Source organism: Pagrus pagrus (genome assembly GCF_965226575.1).
Source record: "Pagrus pagrus genome assembly, chromosome: 16".
NCBI classification, from domain to species: domain Eukaryota; kingdom Metazoa; phylum Chordata; class Actinopteri; order Spariformes; family Sparidae; genus Pagrus; species Pagrus pagrus.
Genome location: NC_140200.1, coordinates 21,109,637 through 21,133,669, shown reverse-complemented (window position 1 = coordinate 21,133,669; position 24,033 = coordinate 21,109,637). Strand labels below are relative to the sequence as shown.

At 38.6% G+C, this 24,033-nt stretch overlaps 2 long non-coding RNA genes across 2 annotated transcripts; both read left to right on the top strand.

Moving 5' to 3' along the window:
• Window positions 1-5,280: 5,280 nt before the first annotated feature.
• On the top strand, window positions 5,281-7,285 carry LOC311271272. Its single transcript, XR_014624388.1, has 4 exons — window positions 5,281-5,473; window positions 5,910-6,011; window positions 6,102-6,145; window positions 6,363-7,285. It is a non-coding gene; the product is annotated as an uncharacterized lncRNA (long non-coding RNA).
• A 5,139-nt stretch (window positions 7,286-12,424) lies between these two features.
• On the top strand, window positions 12,425-13,382 carry LOC311271273. The gene is made up of 5 exons (XR_014624389.1): window positions 12,425-12,508; window positions 12,606-12,634; window positions 12,756-12,812; window positions 13,096-13,164; window positions 13,339-13,382. It is a non-coding gene; the product is annotated as an uncharacterized lncRNA (long non-coding RNA).
• The last annotated feature ends 10,651 nt before the right edge of the window (window positions 13,383-24,033 follow it).

Sequence of the window (24,033 nt, the reverse complement as noted above, 5' to 3'; positions counted from 1 at the left end):
TCTCTCTCTCTCTATCAATTCAATTCAATTCAAAGGGGCTTTATTGGCATGAAAGTTTCAATAACAATGTTGCCAAAGCATCAAAACACAACTTGTCCAAACACTCAGACAGAACACAACAAACAACAACATGAACACCAACACAACACCAAGATTGATTTACATTAATTATATATACAGTATATCCTGTGTGTGTGTCTGTGTGTGTGTGTGTGTCCCTCAGGTTGTGGCATGTTGACACATATTGGGCAGCAGATATGCCCTGCCTCCTTCTCCCAGGAGTATTTTTAATTTTGAGAGCTCATTCAGCTCTTTGAACTCTGAGATTACAGAGTTGAGCTTGTTAAAATAAATGTTCCTGGTTTCATTGAATGTTTTACATTGTAGCAGAAAGTGCATCTCTGTCTCAACCTCACCTGTCGAGCAGTGACCACATGCTGTTTTCTTTTGGTTGCCATGATTGTTTGTGTCTTCCTGTTTGGATTGTCAGTTTGTGGTCACTGAGCCTGTACTTGGTGAGCATCTGTCTCTGCTTTCTATCTCTGACAGTAGAGAGATATTCTGCTGATTCATCATCTCTTTTTAGGGCTAGATTACATCCTGATCTACTTTGGCTTTTAGTTTCTTCTTTCCAATGTTCCAGGTAGGTTTCTTTACATTGTGATATAATTTGCTTTACTCTGATTGGTGTTTGGAGAGCAGTGTTGTTGTGAGGCTGGTCAGACTGTGTCTGAGAGGGGGCAGTTAGCCTCAGTACCAGCTGACATAGGGGACTCTTTTCTGGGCTCAGCTCTTGAGTTTGGAGGGCTTTGGAGTGGAGGGTGTCTCGGCGGCTGGATTTCAGGTGGTTAAAAAAGTTGAGCGTTCTCTTTTGAATGTTAATTATCAGTGGGTATCTGCCTAATTCTGCTCTACATGCATTTGTTGGTGTGTTTCTGTGTACGTGTAAAATGTGTCTGCAGAATTCTGCATGTTCCTCTCTCTTTCTCTCTCTCTCTCTCTCTGTCTGTGTGTCTCTCTCTCCCGTTTATTTTAAGGATTCGAATTTTAATATTACATCGCAACACAAGTTTTGTACTGAACAGTTTGTTGAGTTATGTTTGTCTGTTCAGGTGAGGAGACAACAACAACGAAACCCCCACCACCACCAACAACAACTAAGTTAAGTAAAAACAGCACAAGAGAAGGAACCAACACAACAGGGTCTGGGACCGGTGATGCTTCACAGGGTAGTTAGTGAACATTTTTATCTGCTTCTACAATCTGTGAGATGCTGACAGACACTTTGTGTCTCTGGTTTCAGGTTCATGTTGTTTCATCAATAAATGGATGAATGTTTTTACATTTTAAATTAGTTTCTGTTGCATTATAAGTTTTTTGTTGTCCTTGCAACGTACAGCTTAAAGCTCCATAAAGAACCAGTGAGTGGACATTGAGTTCAGTGGGTAATGTGTTGTGTTTGCTTGTTTGGTCAAAGTAGATTCAGATTGTGTTTACATTGGATGATGTCTTTGTTCTAAAAGTGTCAAATTAAAATGACATATAACTCTCTTCAACAGGAAGCTGCAGCCAACATGCTTCATATATTTTTATTATGTTTCCAGATTGGTGGTGGCTGCTCATCATTCTGGCTGTGGTCTTAGTGGCACTTTTAATAATTGTTGTGAAAGTCATCAGGAGGAAGAGAGCTGAAGGTGAGAGCACAGAGAAAACTTTTTTAAACAAGATGTTACAACAAAACTGGATTTTCTTTGTGGAAGCTAAAGTCAACTCTCTTTTTTGTCTTTTCAGAGAACAAAACACGGATGGAGGACAATGTTGTGAGTATAATATCCTGCACAGATGTACTGCATATGTTACACAGGTGTCTTTATTGTACCCTGACTACATGTCTGTTAAGTGAACTGTAAGATGCTTTTTGACCAAACTGTGTTTATTCAGGGACTGACCTCAAACCCAGCAGTGACTCAGTCTGCTCCAGAAACCAGTCAGGGCACGGTGAGATCACACGCTACCGTCTTGATGGTGTCAGATTGTGTGATAGAGATAAAAAGGGAAGTCAGATAACACAAGGGAACACACTAGAGGAGAGCATGAGTAGTCAAACAGAGGTCAAACCACCACAGATAAACTGCTACACAACATGTTGACACGTCATTTGAAACATGAGAGACAGCATGAGCACGTTGGCAGAATTAAAAGAATGTAAAATAATGTTAAACTAGAACAGAATAAAGTGAGAAGTGTGAGTCAGATTAAATCTACATGTTGTCCTCTCTGTGCAGGCCGACCCTGGAGATGGTGTTTGCTACGCCTCCGTCAGCTACACCAGGAACACCAACAGGAGAGATCGGGTAAGAAAAACAGGAAATCTTCAGACTTCAAACTGAATCACTTTGTGTTGTTGTTATTTCATCGTGTTGTGTTTATGTGCTGCTGGATTTCATAAGGTTGCGTTTACTTGCATTATTCTGTATAATATAATATTGTGTGATTTATTTGTTGTGTTGTTTGTTTATTGTTTTCAGGTTCAGGGAAAAGATGAAGATGATGATGATGATGAAGCAGTGACCTACACCACCATCAAAGCTTCCTCTCTTTCTGCTGGAGCGTCTGCTGATCCCAGCAACCTGTACGCCACCGTCAACAAACCAAAGAAATAAGAGGCCACAGTGTAGCCACAGCTCACACTGATACACTTGTTTTACATTGATAATGGATTTTAGTGAATGCTTGATGATCGTTTTGAGGATTTTTTGCTGTAAGAAGCCTTTTATCCAGTACGGGGTGCAGTAGGTTAACTAGTAGCACATTAGCATAGTATTATGTGGCTGCTTGAAATGTAAATGAGCTAATGAGATAATACATGGTACATTATTCCTGATGAATTTGCGATCAGGAGCTTTAATATGATAATCTGTAAAAAGAGTAAATGCCAGATTGGCTTTGGAGTGTAGGCATCATAAAACAGGTGCTCTGAGGATCCCAGGTCATTTCATAAACAGAGTACAGAGGTCACACTTGTATTTTACTTTGTGATCAATAAATCATAACCAAAACATTCCAGGGCAGCAAAAAGTTAATGTGCTAATGTTGAGTTTTAGTTAAAGATGTGTTATTTTGCTGTTATTTTTGTATCTCCTGTTATTGTTTGATATGCAGTCATTTTAACATCTATATCTCTCTCAATAAATCAATAAATGAACCAACTGATTGTGTTTTTTCAGCCTTTATTGACATAAACATCAAACAATTTTATGTTTTGTAGAGAAACATCTATAGAATAATAACTTGCATCTTAAGCTGCTTAAAGATGATCAAAACTGTAATTTTATCACCAAAAGTTGGACCTTGTGATCATCCGATCACAAAAATCAGGCAAACAGGACAAGAAATATAAATGCAGCAAAGACAAAAGAAGTGCAAGGGAACAAGATTTCACTTTTTCTGTGTGTGTGAAAAAATTCTTTTACAAGAGGAAAATACTTCAGGGGAGTTTTATTTCCTCTCTGCGCTCTAAACACAAGATGCATCTGTTACAGTACATGTTAGCAGGTTATGTAACTAGACTCTCATGTCTTTCTTTGGGGAGGAATATGTCATACTAATCTGCTCTTAGTGTCACAGCTGGAATATTGTGAATTATCAGCAAGTCAGATCAAGGATTTACATTTCATGACCTCATATGTAATATTATTCACATTCTGATACATGAGCATTTTCTTGCCACACAATAGTTTATGGTCACAGTGTTCACTGTCAGTTGCAGCAGGTAGATTACAGTGTGTTTGTGTTTTCTCGTGTTTTATGTTCAAAATACCATTTTAACATCAACAGTAGTAGTTACCAGCAGGCTCCAGCAGGGGGAGCAAACAACTGTCATAATAAGAGTTAATGGTCACCTGTGCTTTAGGAGAATGTGTATATCTGCTGAGTAGACTATTTGTAATACAGTATGTTTGTGTATTGTGAGTGGGACACTTGCAGGGAAGAGGATTATTTTTGTGCATGTATTGATAGTTATAAAAAACAGAATAAGCACTTTAATACATTTTGATTTTAGCAATACAAACGAATAATCATAATTCATAGTTATGATATAATATATATAATCAGATATTCTCTGCTTGTGTCTGTGTTTGTGTGCTGGTTGGTTTGTATGACAAACAGTGCAGTGCAGTGCAGTCTCTGCACCTTCACCAGTCAGCTCATGTGGAACATCCTCACCACCTGCTCATATGGACTTATGTATATGGATTTATCAACATCTGTAAGTAAAGTCAGTGACAGGCCTCACAGAGTCGTCACACTCCATATCCTCATTGTGAGTCCTGATCATGATGCAGGCCGAGTTCACCGTAACTACACTTCAATAAGTAAATAGGATTGATGTATTAAACATTATATGTGACGTGAAGCAGTCAGTGTGATCGCTGTGAACTAGAATTACTGCAGTTGCACTCGTGCGTAACGCTGATGGATGGGCCCCACCTGATCTGCTGTCAAAGATCCAGGCTCTTCTTGTTGACTTCTTCTGGGACAGACCGTGTATCTGAGCAGAAGAAACAGAATAGAGAAAGCTGTGGATGATGATGCTGTTTTCATGTTTGTAAAAATGTTGAAAGCTCGTTTAAAAATAGATTTTAATTATTACAGAATGATGAAAGATTTGTAGAAGTTTCCAGTGTGTTGTGTTAGAAACATGTGCTCTGCTGTGTTGTTGATGACGAGCTGTTCTGTGGAAGTTTACTGAGATGATCTGGATTCTGTGAATGCTGAATTATTGACCGTGTTGGATTTGTATCTTGTTTGTTGTTGTGGTTTTAAAATATCTTGAATTTTTTATAAAGTATTGTTGAAATTCAAATTATCTTTCTCTCTCTCTCTCCCCCTCTCTCTCACTTTCTCTCTCAATTTTCAATTCAAAGGGGCTTTATTAGCATGAAAGTTTCAGCAACAATTTTGCCAAAGCATCAAAACACAACTTGTCCAAACACTCGGTGTGTGTGTGTGTGTGTGTGTGTGTGTGTGTGTGTGTGTGTGTCCCTCAGGTTGTGGCATGTTGACACATATTAGGCAGCAGATACGCCCTGTCTCCTTCTCCCAGGAGTATTTTTAATTTTGAGAGCTCGTTCAGCTCTTAGAACTCTGAGATTACAGAGTTGAACTTGTTAAAATTAATGTTCCTCGTTTCGTTGAATGTTTTACATTGTAGCAGAAAGTGCATCTCTGTCTCAACCTCACCTGTCGAGCAGTGACCACATGTTGTGTTTTCTTTTGGTTGCCATGATTGTTTGTGTCTTCCTGTTTGGATTGTCAGTTTGTGGTCACTGAGCCTGTACTTGGTGAGCATCTGTCTCTGCTTTCTATCTCTGACAGTAGAGAGATATTCTGCTGATTCATCATCTCTTTTTAGGGCTAGATAACATCCTGATCTACTTTGGCTTTTAGTTTCTTCTTTCCAATGTTCCAGGTAGGTTTCTTTACATTGTGTTATAATTTGCATCTCTCTCTCTCTCCCTCTCTCTCTCTCTCTCCCTCCTCCCCCCTCTCTGACAGACACTTTGTGTCTGTGTTTTCTACTTTGTGTTAATTCATCAGTAAATGGTTGAATGTAATGAAATGCTCGACACAGTGACTGTAGACAAATATTATTTTGAAATATTTAAATTCATTCACAACCAATTACAAAAGCAAACAAACATTTTGTAAGACATAAAATGTTTTGAAGGATTTGATCAACCTCCAGCCATGTAGTCACGAGCTGCAGCCAGAATGTTGTTTCTAACACAAGAAGCAACTTTAATTTCTATGAATCACTTGAATCACTAACACGACAAAAGACATGTGTTGTGCTCCTGATGTTTGATGATGACTTTGTTCTCTGACATGATGTTTCTGCTCCACAGCTCGTACAGATTGTTCTGTTGTCAACTACATCATGTTGGTTCTGCGTGTGGCTGAACTCGTCCTAATTACTGTGATTACTGTTCTTCTCATCAGAGCTCGAGGTGAGAAAATTCACACCAACATTTGTTTGGACTGATGAACACAAACTGTCAGTTTAGAGCTGAAATGTTACTCTGTGCTTTATTTTCCAGGGAACCAGAGACCAGTGAGGCGTTCAGGTGCAGCAGCCAGTCAGGTAAAGATCAGACAGCTGGGAGGGACATTTGGAGCACTTTTGGGATAATATATATACACACACATATAAATATATATATACAAGCAACAGTAAGTGATGGTGCGATCAGGTGTTGTCAGATTATTTCTTATTTCTTGTGTTAAATGAGGGTCAATGATGTGAAAGTTGTCAGTTAAAGTGTGTCAGAGTGACAGTTTGTTTGTGTTGTGTTTCACAGGTGGATCATGATGAAGATGAAGATGATGGTGTGGTGAAATATGAAAACTGTGGAGACACTTCTGCCTCTGTCAGACTCCACTGAAGAGTTCAGAGCCGATTTGAAGATTTCCTGCTTGTTGTTGAAGCTGCAGCAGCTTGAGCTCAGTTTCATGTCTCTGTGTGCAGAAGAACTCGTTTTAACTCACTTTCATTTAGCATTTGTAGGAGCCTTAATGCAGTTTTCTTGTTGATAGAATAATTTAAGTTCATTAGAAGGAATAAGGATAGGAATATTTACATTATTTACAGTTTTATATATATGGTTTGTTTATGGCCAGGCAATAAGTACAGGTTTCGGTAATTTCAATATTTGTGGACAGCTAAAATTATCTTTATAGTTTATTCGTGGTACTCTTGGACGGATGTATTTTTGTTACTTGCAGACTGCACCTTTAATGGGTCACTCTCTCGCGAGTGTTTTTGTAGGTAATGTGAATTTGTGGTCAGTCAGGACAAGCGGGGAGTGGAGCCACATAGTTTAGTTTATTGACCTCTCGCTCTCTGTGTAGGACGCAATTTGTATTCAATTTTGTGACAATTTATTTTTTTCACATATTTGCGCGTGTGTTTGAATGTGTGTTCAGCCTTAATTGAGTCTGTAACACTGGCAGCTGTGGCTCAGGGGTAGAGCCAGCATCTTGTTATCAGAAGGTCGCTGGTTTGATTCCCCTGGTCTGCATGTCAAAGTGTCCTTGGCCAAGATACTGAACCACAAACTGCTCCTGATGTGCTGGTCGGCACCTTGCATGGCAGCCACCGCCATCAGTATATATGAATTACTGTAAGTCGCTTTGCACAAAAGTGTATGCTAAATGTAAGTGACAGTCTTCTCTTTATTATATCTGTTAACAGTATCATCTGCAAATAAAGACATCTTCACCACTTGTTTTGTGAGCATGCAGCACAATAAACCTCTAAACCACAGCTTATACATACTGTATGCAGTCAACATTGCCCCTTTGCAAAGTAAATATTTTTATCATTGATGTAGCTCATTCCTGTTTCATTATTTGTGACACTTAAAAGTATAATATATAAGAATTCTGAGTCAAAATGTCTAAAAACAACTGTGTTATATATTTTGTTGAGTTGTGTACTTACAGTACATCATCCCAAATGTTTGCAACAATGTTGTCGCCGCTGCTGCTTCCATCACAGGGAAGTCGGCGAACAAGACTAAATTGAAGGTGAATACAATTTTAAACATCTGTGAACATTTGTACCTATAAGTCACATCAGATAGATGTTCATCAGCAGTGGTGGTTGTTTAATGGTGTGTTCATCAACAGTGAAGTGCGTTTGACAGCAGGAACATTTGTATTTATTTGCTTTACTCATGCCAGTTTACTTTACTGTAAACTAGGTGTGTTTGTCTGTGAGGTTAAATTCAGGACAACTCTGTGAATTCAGTAGCCTACTCACCACAGACTCTGCTTCTCTCTCTTCTTCCCCTCTCCTCTCTGTATCTTTATGTTCATGAAGTGAAGTACATTTCCCCTCCAGCTCCAGTCAGCAGTCAACATTACAGAACATAAACACCTGACAATGGAGGTCAGCTCCACAGATCGCTGCTGCAGTCAGAAGTGAACATAAATCCACTTTTTAATCCCAAAAGTTTAAAAGTAATCTCTTAGATATCCTCCTGTCAGTAAATTGTTCCTGATCAGAGCAGATCTGATGTGACTCCTGGTGTTTATTCTCCAGAGGGTCTGGCTCTAATCTGGACTCTCCAGCCAGCTCTAGCAGCTCCCACTCCACCCGGCCCTCCACACAACACTCTGCATCCTTTGATTTGTTCAGATAGAGACGCCCCTAGTGGCAGAAGTTACATATTGTTTGTTTGAACAGTTGTATGACAATATTTTCCCTTGTAATTACATATCACACATATACACTCATATAGAAAAATCCAGTTCCTGGAGTCAGTAACAGTCTTCTCTTTATTATATCTGTTAACAATATCATCTGCAAATAAAGACATCTTCACCACTTCACTCTACTCTGTGTTTTGTGACTCCTTCATGTACTAACAGTGTCATAATGGAAAGTGAATATTCTCTACTATGAATGTCTTGACTCTACTAGTAGTAAACCTTCCCTCTGGTGGCTTGAACAGCTCTGTTCTCTCTGGACACTAAAATATGTCTTAATACAGAAAATGCAGCCAAAGTGAGCTGAGAATGTCCAGAAATCTAATAACTCAGGCTACTTTCAGAAGGTTTGGATGCACAGGACCACCTACTCTGACCTAAAATGATGGAAATACATTTCACACATCTTAAATGTCCAACTAGTCGTGTCTGCAGTGAGCATACAGCATGAAAAACCTCCAGACCACAGGTGAAGTATTGTAACTGTCCAGTTGAACAGCACATATTGTGGAGGCTTGATGCTGCTGTTGTACCCACATTCTCATCAAAACACTTCCCCTTCACTTCTCTGAGAGAAACAAGTGCAGAGAAAGAAGGAGGAACCAACAGGCCTCAGTCCACTAACATATGTGTGAAACACGTCAGTGTCACAAAAACCACAGGTGAAGTATTGTAACTGTCCAGTTGAACAGCACATATTGTGGAGGCTTGATGCTCCACGTCGTGACAGTTAAAGTCAGTTCAGTCAGGACGCTCATCAGTGTTTGAACCGTTTGTTGTAACTAGTCTCAGTGAGTCCAAACCTTCCAGGAGTTCAAGTGGTTTCCAACAGAATTTGATAAGCGCCTCTTTGTCTTCTGTCCTAATAAAGTGTGGACTGTGTGTTTCTCATGTTTATCTGCTCATCATTAGAGGATCAACCTGCAGAGCTCTGCTGCTGTTGTACCCACATTCTCATCAAAACACTTCCCCTTCACTTCTCTGAGAGAAACAAGTGCAGAGAAAGAAGGAGGAACCAACAGCCCTCAGTCCACTAACATATGTGTGAAACACATCAGTGTCACAAATACACCGTGGGACTGGACACAGTGTGAACTTGAGACTCAATAAGAGTCTTCATATAGTTTGTTTGTTACAGTGTTAGATTGGCTCAAACATTTTCCTTCGTCTTGTAATCAGTGACTTTGTCTTCTTCACTCGTTCATTACAGTTTCACAGGATCTTTGTGGGGCTGCTGTGACTTCTGACCTCTGACCTCTTCACTGATGGCAGCATCTCATGTTGCTGATCAAGAGTTTGTGGTTGCTCTCGGTCACTGTGGATGAGAGAAAACTACATTTCAAACCTGTGAATGGCGAAGTTGTGATATTTACAAGAAATTCAGTGAGATAAAAATCTAAAACAGACTAAAATTAAGAATGAGGAAGTGACATCATACAAACCACAGGAAGTAGGATCAGCTCCTCTCGACTAAAGCACGACTTTAGAAACTCAGATGATCATAAGAACAGAGACAGAAGAAGGAGAGAGACAGAGAATCATGATGGTCCAGTTCAAATGGATTCAAATGTCTTTATTTCTTACAGCGATGCTTCAGTTCACAGGTAAGAAGACGTATATCACATATAGAAATGGAAGGTGCATTGCAATAATGTACTTTATTAAATATATGATTGAAGTAAGACAACAAAATGTGTTGTTTGTTTACAACATGGTGAGTTTAGTGAACTTTTAGAAACAAGGATAAAGAAATATCACAGATTTTTTCTCATTTCAGTTTATTTTCCATATTTTTCTCTGATCTTGTAAACAGGAGCAGCTGGAAACCTTCCAGCCTCCTTCACTGTCAGAGTTGGACATGACGTCACTTTGCCTTGTGAAAATGTGATAAAGCCTCAGCAACAATGTGACAGCACCACCTGGATCTTCAAGGATTCAAGAAGCACACCAGTAGTAGAGCTGATCAGACTTGGACAGATTGGTGAAAATGCCAGAGATAAATCAGACAGACTGAGTGTTACAGAGAACTGTTCTCTGGTTGTGAAGAAGGTCACAGTCGAGGATGTTGGTCGTTATTATTGTCAGCAATACAAATCAGACATACGTCAAGATCCAGACTCTGAGGTTTATCTGTCTGTTGTCTCCAGTGAGTATTTACATCATAATGTTTTCAGATCAAACTGTGAAACATTACAATAATTATGATCACAGTGATGAAGTTAATTTTACTCTTGTTGTCTTTCTCTCACAATATCTCCATCTTCACTAGTGACTGAACATCAGGACGCTGATGAAGTGACATTAATCTGCTCTGTGTCGACATATGAACCATGTAGACACACAGTGAAGTGGCTGTATGAGGGTAAAGAGGTGGATAAAGATAACCAAGGTGTAACTACATCACAGTCTTCCTGCTCTGCCTCTGTGCGTGCTCCGACTTCTCATCACATTTACACGTCAGAATTTAAAAGTCTGAAGTGTTCAGTGACTGATGGTAACAAAGAGCAGCAGCTGTTTCCCTTCAGACTTCAGTCATCAGGAAAGAAACCAGGTGAGAATATGTTGATCTTCAAACTGATGTGAATAATTACAGAAAATATTTGTTCATTTCAAAGATTAGACATTTTAATATTACATCACAACAAGTTTTGCACTGAGTTATGTTTATCTGTTCAGGTGAGGAGACAACAACAACAACAACAACAACAACAACAACAGCAGCAGCAAAATTGCCAACAACTGATGATGCTTCCACAGAACTACAAGGTATTGTGTGTGTGTGTCGGTCACTCACTGTCCCTCAGGTTGTGGCATGTTGACACATATTGGGCAGCAGATACGCCCTGTCTCCTTCTCCCAGGAGTATTTTTAACTTTGAGAGCTCGTTCAGCTCTTTGAACTCTGAGATTACAGAGTTGAACTTGTTAAAATAAATGTTCCTGGTTTCATTGAATGTTTTACATTGTAGCAGAAAGTGCATCTCTGTCTCAACCTCACCTGTCGAGCAGTGACCACATGTTGTGTTTTCTTTTGGTTGCCATGATTGTTTGTGTCTTCCTGTTTGGATTGTCAGTTTGTGGTCACTGAGCCTGTACTTGGTGAGCATCTGTCTCTGATTTCTATCTCTGACAGTAGAGAGATATTCTGCTGATTCATCATCTCTTTTAGGGCTAGATAACATCCTGATCTACTTTGGCTTTTAGTTCCTTCTTTCCAATGTTCCAGGTAGGTTTCTTTACATTGTGTTATAATTAGCTTTACTCTGATTGGTGTTTGGAGAGCAGTGTTGTTGTGAGGCTGGTCAGACTGTCTGAGAGGGGGCAGTTAGCCTCAGTACCAGCTGACATAGGGGACTCTTTTCTGGGCTCAGCTCTTGAGTTTGGAGGGCTTTGGAGTGGAGGGTGTCTCGGGGGCTGGATTTCAGGTGGTTAAAAAAGTTGAGCGTTCTCTTTTGAATGTTAATTATCAGTGGGTATCTGCCTAATTCTGCTCTACATGCATTTGTTGGTGTGTTTCTGTGTGCGTGTAAAATGTGTCTGCAGAATTCTGCATGTTCGTCTCTCTTTCTCTCTCTCTCTCTGTCTGTGTGTCTCTCTCTCCCGTTTATTTTAAGGATTTGAATTTTAATATTACATTGCAACACAAGTTTTGTACTGAACAGTTTGTTGAGTTGTGTTTATCTGTTCAGGCAAGGACACAGCAGCAGCAGCAGCAACAACAACAACAACAACAACAACAACAGGGTCTGGGAACGGTGATGCTTCACAGGGTAGTTAGTGAACATTTTTATCTGCTTCTACAATCTGTGAGATGCTGACAGACACTTTGTGTCTCTGTTTCCTGGTTCATGTTGTTTCATTAGTAAATGGATGAATGTTTTTACATTTTAAATTAGTTTCTGTTGTATTATAAGTTTTTTGTTGTCCTTGCAACGTACAGCTGAAAGCTCCATAAAGAATCAGTAAGTGGACATTGAGTTCAGTGGGTAATGTGTTGTGTTTGCTTGTTTGGTCAAAGTAGATTCAGATTGTGTTTACATTGGATGATGTCTTTGTTCTAAAAGTGTCAAATTAAAATGACATGTAACTCTCTTCAACAGGAAGCTGCAGCCAACATGCTTCATATATTTTCATTATGTTTCCAGATTGGCGGTGGCTGCTCATCATTCTGGCTGTGGTCTTAGTGGCAATTTTAATAATTGTTGTGAAAGTCATCAGGAGGAAGAGAGCTGAAGGTGAGAGCACAGAGAAAACTTTTTTAAACAAGATGTTACAACAACACTGGATTTTCTTTGTGGAAGCTAAAGTCAACTCTCTTTTTTGTCTTTTCAGAGAACAAAACACGGCTGGAGGACAATGTTGTGAGTATAATATCCTGCACAGATGTACTGCATATGTTACACAGGTGTTTTTATTGTACCCTGACTACATGTGTGTTAAGTGAACTGTAAGATGCTTTTTGACCAAACTGTGTTTATTCAGGGACTGACCTCAAACCCAGCAGTGACTCAGTCTGCTCCAGAAACCAGTCAGGGCACGGTGAGATCACACGCTACCGTCTTGATGGTGTCAGATTGTGTGATAAAGATAAAAGGGAAGTCAGATAACACAGACTACACTAGAGGAGAGCATGAGTAGTCAAACAGAGGTCAAACCACCAAAGATAAACTGCTACACAACATGTTGACACGTCATTTGAAACATGAGAGATAGCATGAGCACGTTGGCAGAATTAAAAGAATGCAAAATAATGTTAAACTAGAACAGAATAAAGTGAGAAGTGTGAGTCAGATTAAATCTACATGTTGTCCTCTCTGTGCAGGCCGACCCTGGAGATGGTGTTTGCTACGCCTCCGTCAGCTACACCAGGAACACCAACAGGAGAGATCGGGTAAGAAAAACAGGAAATCTTCAGACTTCAAACTGAATCACTTTGTGTTGTTGTTATTTCATCGTGTTGTGTTCATGTGCTGCTGGATTTCATAAGGTTGCGTTTATTTGCATTATTCTGTATAATATAATATTGTGTGATTTATTTGTTGTGTTGTTTGTTTATTGTTTTCAGGTTCAGGGAAAAGATGAAGATGATGATGATGATGATGAAGCAGTGACCTACACCACCATCAAAGCTTCCTCTCTTTCTGCTGGAGCGTCTGCTGATCCCAGCAACCTGTACGCTACCGTCAACTAACCAAAGAAATAAGAGGCCACAGTGTAGCCACAGCTCACACTGACACACTTGTTTTACATTTACTTGCTGTAACAAGCCTTTTATCCAGTACGGGGTGCAGTAGGTTAACTAGTAGCACATTAGCACAGCATTATGTGGCTGCTTGAAATGTAAATGAGCTAATGAGATAATATATGGTACATTTTTCCTGATGACTTTGCGATCAGGAGCTTTAATATGATAATCTGTAAAAAGAGTAAATGCCAGATTGGCTTTGGAGTGTAGGTATCAGAAAACAGGTGCTCTGAGGATCCCAGGTCATTTCATAAACAGAGTACAGAGGTCACACTTGTCTTTTACTTTGTGATCAATAAATCATAACCAAAACATTCCAAGACACTGTTTTGCGAAAAAAAAAATATAATAAATGTTGGTCTTTAGTTAATGATTTATTGTAATTATATGTTATTTTTGTATCTCCTGTTATTTGTTTGATATGCAGTCATTTTAACATCTATATCTCTCTCAATAAATCAATAAGTGAACCAACTGACTTGTGTATTTTCAGCCTTTATCAACATAAACATCAAACCATTTAGCATTTTTTCTTCATGTTTTGTAGAGGAACATCTATAAAATAATACATTTCATCATAAGCTGCTTTAAGATGATCAAAACTGTAATTTCACCACCTTGTGATCATCCGATCACAAAAAACAGCCAAACAGGACGAGAAAGACGAATGCATCAAATATAAAAGAAAATCAGCAACTGGTGCTCCAAGTTCTAATATATATTTTTTTTAATTTTTTTTTTTTTTTTTTAATTTATAATTTCTTATTCAATGCAAGGTACAGTACACATATGAAGCATCCATTACACTTGTTAAAGGAAGTAAATGTAAAGAACAAAGTCTAACAGTGGCGTACTGAGTATTGTCAGAACCACACAGAACAATTTATCACTTTCAAAAGTAGAGGACGATTTTACTGCTCCACATAAACCACAGCCTTACTGAAGAGCGTGTACAACATATTAGGTACCACGATGAACACACCTGTGCTGCACAGGTAAAAACCAGTTGTTTTTTTTGGTTTTGCCCCCCCCCCCCCCCCCTTTTTCTTAAACCAAAAAGGCAAAAACAAAAATCCAGTAGACATTTGGTAGTCACTTTCTAGCCACTTTTTTAAAATCCCCTAAACAAAAAATAATATTTAGCTAGGATATAGCATAATACCAACAATGAGAAAATTAAAAATAAATAAATAAATAAATGAAAATAAAAGACGACCATAATCTTACAAAATGATTTTTTTTCTTTTTTTTTAAAATCAAAAAGACAAAAACAAAACCCAAATAGTTGACATTTGGTAGCCACATGTCTAATACTGTATTATTAACTCTGTAGTGCTTCTTTTTTTTACCCCCTAAACAATAAAATATTTAGTTAAGATATGGCACAATACCAGCAATGGAAAAAAAACAGATATAATAATTTTTTTAAAATTTTTTTTAGTTAACTTCAATAGAACAGAAGAAACATAAGAACTGGGATGTATATTAGAAAAACACAGGTTGATTAGAGAATATCAACACATATGGGAGGTTGAACTAGCAGTAGTAGGCCTATATTCTTTTTGTGTGTTCAGATAAGGAAAGACCCCAATGTTTTGTTGTTTAATAAGGATCATTCTGTCGTGTCCCTTCAGTTAGGTCGTCTTTTTTCAACAAAGGAGATCCACTTTGACCATATTTTATTAAATCTGTCCATCTGTAGATTAAGTGAGTGTGTGATTTTTTCCATTCGATATATGTCGTCAATCGTGTCCGTCCATTCACTCACTGTAGGAGGTTCGGGGTGAAGCCAGTGTCTAGTGATATTTTTCTTAGCTACAGTTACCATAATTATAAAAAGATATCTATTAGTGTTTCCAGTAATAAAATCTGATTTGCCTAAGATAAAGGTTTCAAATTGGTTGGGTATCTTTATATGAAATATCTCCTCCATTGTTTTATGAACATCTGACCAAAAATTCTGCAACCCTGGGCATTTCCAAAATATATGCCAATGATTTGCATCTCGACCTCTACATCCTCTCCAGCATATGGGGTCTTCCCCTGTGTAATGAATTTTCATCTTTGGAGTAGTGAAAAATCTTATCAAACACTTCCACGCAAATTCCCTCCGTGTGTGCACTTGTGCAGTAGTTAAGCCATTCTTCTTTGGTTATGTCAAGTTGTCCTTCTTTTTCCCATTTATTTTTGATATATTCTGTGGTGTATGTGTATGTAAGGAGGCCTTTGTACAACCTTGAGATGGCGCCTTTAATTGATTCATTTGAGTATGACCTCAAGAATTCTTTTAATATTGCATCTTCCAGGTCTACGGGAAGTGTTTTGTTGCATTTATCAAAATAATTACGAAGTTGCAAGAATCTGTAAAAGTCCTGCTGTTCTAAGGAGAATTCTCTTCTTAGCGTTTGGAAGTCTTTTAGTATTCCTTTATTTGTAAGTGAGTAGAATGTTGAGATCCCTTTGCTTGTCCAGGTTTTAAATCTGAGGTCTAATTGGTTTGGTTTGAAGTCAGGATCATATGCAATCCATCTGATGAACCATAATTTATCCAGTAATTTATAATCTGTTTTGATTGTGTTCCAGATTTTAAGTTGGGACTTCAGCCATGGGTTTTTTAGTTTACTTATTGTTTGTTTTATTTCCTTATTACCTAACACTGCTTGAATTGGGGAATCCTTAATTAAGGTCTTTTCTATATCCTTCCATCTTGCGTTATATTCCTGATTACATAAATTTAATAATGGCTTGATCTGAGTTGAGTAAAAGTAATTTCTTAGATGTGGGACTGCCATTCCACCCTCTTTTTTGGGGAGTTGCAACGTTTTAAATCTTACTCTTGGTTTTTTCCCTTGCCAGATGAATCTTGAGAGAATTTTGTCCCACTCATTAAATTGTTGGGATTTAATTTTGACGGGGAGAGCTTGAAACAGATATAAAATCCTAGGAAGGATGTTCATTTTAATTGATTCTATTCTTTGTGTTAAACTCATAAATGGATTTGAGTTCCATCTTGCAATATCTGTTTTTAATTTGTTTATAAGTGGGTCATAGTTTATTTTTTTAGTTGTGGTTATATCTTTTGGCAATAATATTCCAAGATATTTTATTGCTTCTTGGTCCCATTTCATATGGAATCTCATTTGGAGCTCTATTGGTGTGTTGTAATTAAGTTTTAAAATTTGTGTCTTTTGGATATTTAGCTTGTATCCTGCATATTTACCATACTGTTCTAGTAATTTAAATAATTCGGGGAGAGATTTAGATGGTTCAGTTAGGTACACCAAGATGTCGTCTGCGTACAGCGCCACCTTGTGTTTGTCATTACTTATGTTAATTCCTTTGATGTTGTCTGTCTGCCTGATCCATTGGGCTAGCGGCTCTATGAAGAGAGCAAAAATATAATATAGATTTTTTATCATGTGTCAAGTAACAAGAACCTTTTTTTCTGTGTGTGAAAACCAGTGAAAAAAAGATATTTTTCAGAAGGAAAATACTTCGGGGGAGTTTTATTTCCTCTCTGCGCTCTAAACACAAGATGCATCTGTTACAGTACATGTTAGCAGGTAATGTAACATGACTGTCATGTCTTTCTTTGGGGAGGAATATGTCATACTAATCTGCTCTTAGTGTCACAGCTGGAATATTGTGAATTATCAGCAAGTCAGATCAAGGATTTACATTTCATGACCTCATATGTAATATTATTCAAATTCTGATATATGAGCATTTTCTTGCTACACAATAGTTTATGGTCACAGTGTTCAGTGTCAGTTGCAGCAGGTAGATTACAGTGTGTTTGTGTTCTCTCATGTTTTATGTTCAAAATACCAATTTAACATCAACAGTAGTAGTTACCAGCAGGCTCCAGCAGGGGGAGCAAACAACTGTTGAGCTGCTCCTCATAATAAGGGTTAATGGTCACCTGTGCTTTAGGAGAATGTGTATATCTGCTGAGTAGACTATTTGTAATACAGTATGTTCGTGTATTGTGAGTGGGACATTTGGACACTTGCAGGGAAGAGGATTATTTTTGTACATGTTCTACAGCGATGAGTTGATTCCTTGAAACAACTAATCACAGCAGTGCTGAAGTTTCTCTGACAGATTTCAGCATGGAAAACTCAAATCAAACATTCTCTGCTTGTGTCTGTGTTTGTGTGGTGGTTGGTTTGTATGACAAACAGTGCAGTGCAGTGCAGTCTCTGCACCTTCACCAGTCAGCTCATGTGGAACATCCTCACCACCTGCTCATATGGACTTATGTATATGGATTTATCAAAGTCTGTAACTAAAGTCAGTGACAGGCCTCACAGAGTCGTTGCACTCCATATCCTCATTGTGAGTCACGTATCAAACTTTATATGTGACGTGAAGCAGTCAGTGTGATCGCTGTAAACTACAATTACTGCAGTTGCACTCGTGCGTAACGCTGATGGATGCATAGACTCTCACTGTCCTCACACTGCTGCAGGACAACATGAATGGAAGAATTAATAAGTGTTTTCCAACCTCCATCTCAGACACACACAACTGTGTTTTTTTTTGTGCTTTTCATCTCAGTCAGGAGATGAGTGGTGGTCACTTCAGCCTCTTGTGGTCGAAATGACTACAACAGAAAGAAACAAAATATGAGAACATTTTTTTTGTTTCCACTGTGTTACACACAAACATTTAAGAACTTAGAAAATGGAGCAACAGAAAAAACAAAACCTCTCACTTGCCCCTCAGGGCTTGTGTAGTTTAGCAATAAACTACATAAAGACAAGAAGTTGCATTTGTGCAAATATTTATCTCAACTAACAATCAAATATGCATCAAATGCAGATGTTTGTCAGTTTAAAAAGATGGAAAGAAGATTTAAAAGGTCATCAAATAATTAAATATTAGACTGTGACAATATGTAATTATAAAGACTACACAGCCAACAGTCTCGTTAGTGACGCTCACCAGAACCCGTAACTTAAACATTGTAAAACTGCTCCTGTATGTCAGCAGCTCACAGAACTGAGGAACTACGCTTTCACATCACTGCAGTTGTCAATATGATCAGATTTATTGTGATTTTCACCTTTGTTGAAACTATTTCTGTGCCAAGGCGGCGGCCATGTTGGTGTCGGTGACGTGTGTTGAGAGAGACGATGTAGTTCACTGAGCAGCTTCACACAAAACTAGATGATATTTTACTTTAATTACAACAAACTGGGCGTGACTTCAGCTCTCTATGCTCCTGATCAAATGTAAAGTTTAAAATGTTACAGAGGTTCCCACAAGAGATTCAAAGGAGAAGGTGGAACATCACACAAATTCAACAGCACACAGAGGTGATGAAACAGACCGAAGTCAGGATGAGGATGTGACTTCTTCCTCATCACAGCAAGTAGATGCTGCGATAACTTTTCAGAAGTGTGAGTGTGAGACCGAGAGAGAAACACGATGGTTGAGTTCAGGTGGATTACATTTTCTCTATTTCTGATGCTGGTGGTCAGTCTGACAGGTAAGGATACAAAACTGCATTCATATTACTAATTATTACGTATTCTTCCTTTAACTGAGACGGACAAGTTTAGTTTGTAACATGTTGAGTTCAATGAACTGTTTGACACTGAAAATGAGACGTATCTAAAATTAACATCACAAAAGCTGTGAGCGTCACAGTGAAACTCATATTTATTAATATTTGACATTTCACTCTCTTTATCTCAACAGCAGTAACAGGGAAATACCCCTCCGTCGCTGTCAGTGTTGGAGATGAAGTCAGTTTGTCTTGTGAAAATGTGAAAGACGATCAGGAGAAGTGTGACAGTACTACCTGGATCTTCTTTGGTTCAACAAAGGCAGTACGGCTGTTTGATGGTGGGCAGATTGACAAAGAAGCCCAAACTAAATCAGACAGACTGAGTGTCAGAGAGAACTGTTCTCTGGTTATCAAAGACATCACAATCCAAGACGGTGGTGACTACTTCTGCATGCAGATCCAATCAGGAGAACAACAAGGTCCAGTCACTGATGTTTATCTGTCTGTTGTCACCAGTGAGTATTTACATCATAATGTTTTCAGATCAAACTGTTCTTGTTGTCTTTCTCTCACAATGTCTCCATCTTCACCAGTGACTGAACATCAGGAGGCTGATGATTCCACTTTAAACTGCTCTGTGTCGTATCATGGATGGTGTAGACACACAGTGAAGTGGCTGTATGAGGGTAAAGAGGTGGATGAAGATAAAGACATGGAGACATCAACGTCTAACTGCTCAGCTACTGTGACATTTCACACCTCTGATCTCAAGAAGTCAAAGCACCACGAGTCCTTTGAGTGTGAAGTGACTGAAAATTTCACTGGAAAAGTTCAGCAGTTTACCTTCAGCCGTCAGTCCTCAGGAGAGAAAACAGGTGATGAGCTGATTACAATCACTTCACACTGAAGTGGATATAAAAACACCTCTGATTATATTTAACTGCTCTAAATTCTCTTCTCAGTCTGGTGGCGGTTCATCATTGTGTCTGTGGGTTTGTCAGCACTCTTGATAAGTGTTGTTACAGTCAACATGTGGACGAGAACTAAAGGTGAGAGCAACCACAGATGAAACAGGAAGCTTTGATGAACCTGGACTTTCACTGTGGAAACTAAACTGGACTTCTTTTTGTCTTTTCAGGGAACAAAACACAGAGAAGAAAACAGGGTGAGTTTTAAACTCAAGTGTGAACTGTGTTCAGCTTCAACAGTGGAGGGAAAATGTAAGACGGAAAAACCCAACTGTCAGAACATTTGTTGGTGATTTACCTTTCTGCAAAACCACAAATGTGTCGAAACTTTTACATTTGTTATGTTGCAACTTCATATTTCTTTGGGTTCCTGTGTCATTTTTATTTTGTTACAACGCTGTGCTTACACTGTGGTTAGGATTAGGCATCAAAACCACTTTTAGTTTGGGTTTGGAAAAGATGCTGTTTTGGCTTAAAACACTAATTCTTGTCGCCTCAAACTCAACTGGAACTTGTGGCAAGGTTTCCTAAAAAACATCCAGTGCTGTCACGCTTACAAATGTTGAAACACCAGCTTGATCTCCTCGAGACTTCCACAAAGGAAAGTCTGACCTTTAGAATGTAATGTGAATGTGATATGAGCGATTTAGTGGAAATGTCAGTATTGTAAGTAGCTTTATGATGCACTCAAATGTGAAAGTATCAGTGGTTTGCAGAAACGTTAACTGCCATCATTTTATCGTGGCGACTGGGCTCGCTGTTTTTTGAGACTATGGGGACGTCAGGTAGTGAATCTTAAAGTAAATCATTATTTTGGATTTCCTCGTTCTAAACGTGGAGCACTGGAAGTCTGAAAGTCAGAGAAATGGGATTGTAATCTGAAAAACAAAATACATGTTTGAGTCTCTGAACTTGCTGCTTTGTATTTCCACACTTATTTGCTCCATTTTCACCCAGAGTGTTGTGTTTTCTCCTCAGGAGCATAATGATGAAGATGAAGATGAAGGTACAGTGATCTATGAAAACAGCGGAGAGCCGTCTGCCTCCGTCAGACTCCACTGATCATCAACATCAACTCACCAGAGAAACGAGTCCACTGCTGTTAAATATCATCTCATCATATTTCACATGAGTAGATAACAATAGAATCATAACATCTTTTTAACAGTTAAACTGAATGTATTTGTTTTTATTCATTAATATGACACAAGTCTTTTCTGTGCCGAGCTATTTGTGTTTCAGTCTGAGCTGGACTAACAGGCTCGAGTCAAACTGGTGGACGAGGAGTTTGACTCTTCACCTGTCTGTTTATGTGTGCTGTAAACATCACCATGAATCCTGTCTGTTTCACAATAAAGTGTATAAAGAAAATAAGTTGCATTTGTGCAAATATTTATCTCAACTAACAATCTTCAAATATGCATCAGATGTAAAAGTTCAAATGTGACAAACTCTAACATCGCACACAAATTCAACAGCAAACTGAGGTGGAGAAACAGACTGAAGTCATTATGAGGAAGTGACTTCTTACTTATCACAGGAAGTAGATGCTGTGATAAGAATCAGCACATCAGAGGTGGCAAAAGTCCACACATTCTCTCCTCAAGCAGAAGTACAGATACTTAAAAAAGACAGAAGTACTGATTCAACATCTTTGCTCAAGTAGCAGTAATAAAGTACAGGCTCTGAAATGTACTCAAAGTATCAAAGTGCTGATTTTCCTCGACACAATATTCTCTAAAGTTGTTGTGTTGATATTCTGTTAATATTACTACATTAACTCTAATTTCATCAATTCATAAGTGAAATCAGCTGCTGCAAAAACAGCTAAAATCACAGAGGTGTTGCAGTGCTTCAGCTCCAGGACTGAAGAGCTGCTGTAAGTCCTACAAACCACCAGATGTCTCATTTTAACTCACTTTCATTTAGCATTGTTGTTCACATATTTGAGTGTGTTTGAATGTGTTTTCAGCCTTAATGGAGTCAGTAACAGTCTTCTCTTTATTATATCTGTTAACAATATCATCTGCAAATAAAGACATCTTCACCACTTCACTCTACACTGTGTTTTGTGACTCCTTCATGTACTAACAGTGTCATAATAGAAAGTGAATAATCTCTACTATGAATGTCTTGACTCTACTAGTAGTAAACCTTCCCTCTGATGGCTTGAACAGCTCTGTTCTCTCTGGACACTAAAATATGTCTTAATACAGATAGAAATGCAGCCAAAGTGAGCTGAGAATGTCCAGAAATCTAATAACTCAGGCTACTTTCAGAAGGTTTGGATGCACATGACCACCGACTCTGACCTAAAATGATGGAAATACATTTCACACATCTTAAATGTCCAACTAGTCGAGTCTGCAGTGAGCATACAGCATGAAAAACCTCCAGACCACAGGTGAAGTATTGTAGCTGTCCAGTTGAACAGCACATATTGTGGAGGCTTGATGCTCCACGTCGTGACAGTTAAAGTCAGTTCAGTCAGGACGCTCATCAGTGTTTGAACCGTTTGTTGTAACTAGTCTCAGTGAGTCCAAACCTTCCAGGAGTTCAAGTGGTTTTCAACAGAATTTGACAAGCGCCTCTTTGTCTTCTGTCCTAATAAAGTGTGGACTGTGTGTTCCTGTGAGCCTCGTGTGTTTCTCATGTTTATCTGCTCATCATTAGAGGATCACACCTGCAGAGCTCTGCTGCTGTTGTACCCACATTCTCATCAAAACACTTCCCCTTCACTTCTCTGAGAAAAACAAGTTCAGAGAAAGAAGGAGGAACCAACAGACCTCAGGCCACTAACATATGTGTGAAACACGTCAGTGTCACAAATTCACCATGGGACTGGACACAGTGTGAACTTGAGACTCAATAAGAGTCTTCATATAGTTTGTTTGTTACAGTGTTAGATTGACTCAAACATTTTCCTTTGTCTTGTAATGAGTGACTTTGTCTTCTTCACTCGCTCATTCCAGTTTCACAGGATCTTTGTGGGGCTGCTGCGACCTCTGACCTCTTCACTGATGGCTGCATCTCATGTTGCTGATCAAGAGTTTGTGGTTGCTGTCAGTCACTGTGGATGAGAGAAAACTACATTTCAAACGTGTAAAAGTGGAAATTGTGACATTTACAAGAAATTCAGTGAGATAAAAATCTAAAACAGACTAAAATGAGGAAGTGACATCATATGAACCACAGGAAGTAGGTGCAGCTTCTCTCGACTAAAGCACGACTTTAGAAACTCAGATGATCATAAGAACAGAGACAGAAGAAGGAGAGAGACAGAGAATCATGATGGTCGAGTTCAAATGGATTCAAATGTCTTTATTTCTTACAGCGATGCTTCAGTTCACAGGTAAGAAGACGTATATCACATATAGAAATGGAAGGTGCATTGCAATAATGTACTTTATTAAATATATGATTGAAGTAAGACAACAAAATGTGTTGTTTGTTTACAACATGGTGAGTTTAGTGAACTTTTAGAAACAAGGATAAAGAAATATCAGATTTTTTCTCATTTCAGTTTATTTTCATATTTTTCTCTGATCTTGTAAACAGGAGCAGCTGGAAACCTTCCAGCCTCCTTCACTGTCAGAGTTGGACATGACGTCACTTTGCCTTGTGAAAATGTGATAAAGCCTCAGCAACAATGTGACAGCACCACCTGGATCTTCAAGGATTCAGGAAGCACACCAGTAGTAGAGCTGGTTAGACTTGGACAGATTGGTGAAAATGCCAAAGCTAAATCAGACAGACTGAGTGTTACAGAGAACTGTTCTCTGGTTATGAAGAAGGTCACAGTCGAGGATGTTGGTCTTTACATCTGTCAGCAGTATAAATCAAGAGAAGGTCAGAGTAGTTCAGACTCTGAGGTTCATCTGTCTGTTGTCTCCAGTGAGTATTTACATCATAATGTTTTCAGATCAAACTGTGAAACATTACAATAATTATGATCACAGTGATGAAGTTAATTTTACTCTTGTTGTCTTTCTCTCACAATATCTCCATCTTCACCAGTGACTGAACATCAGA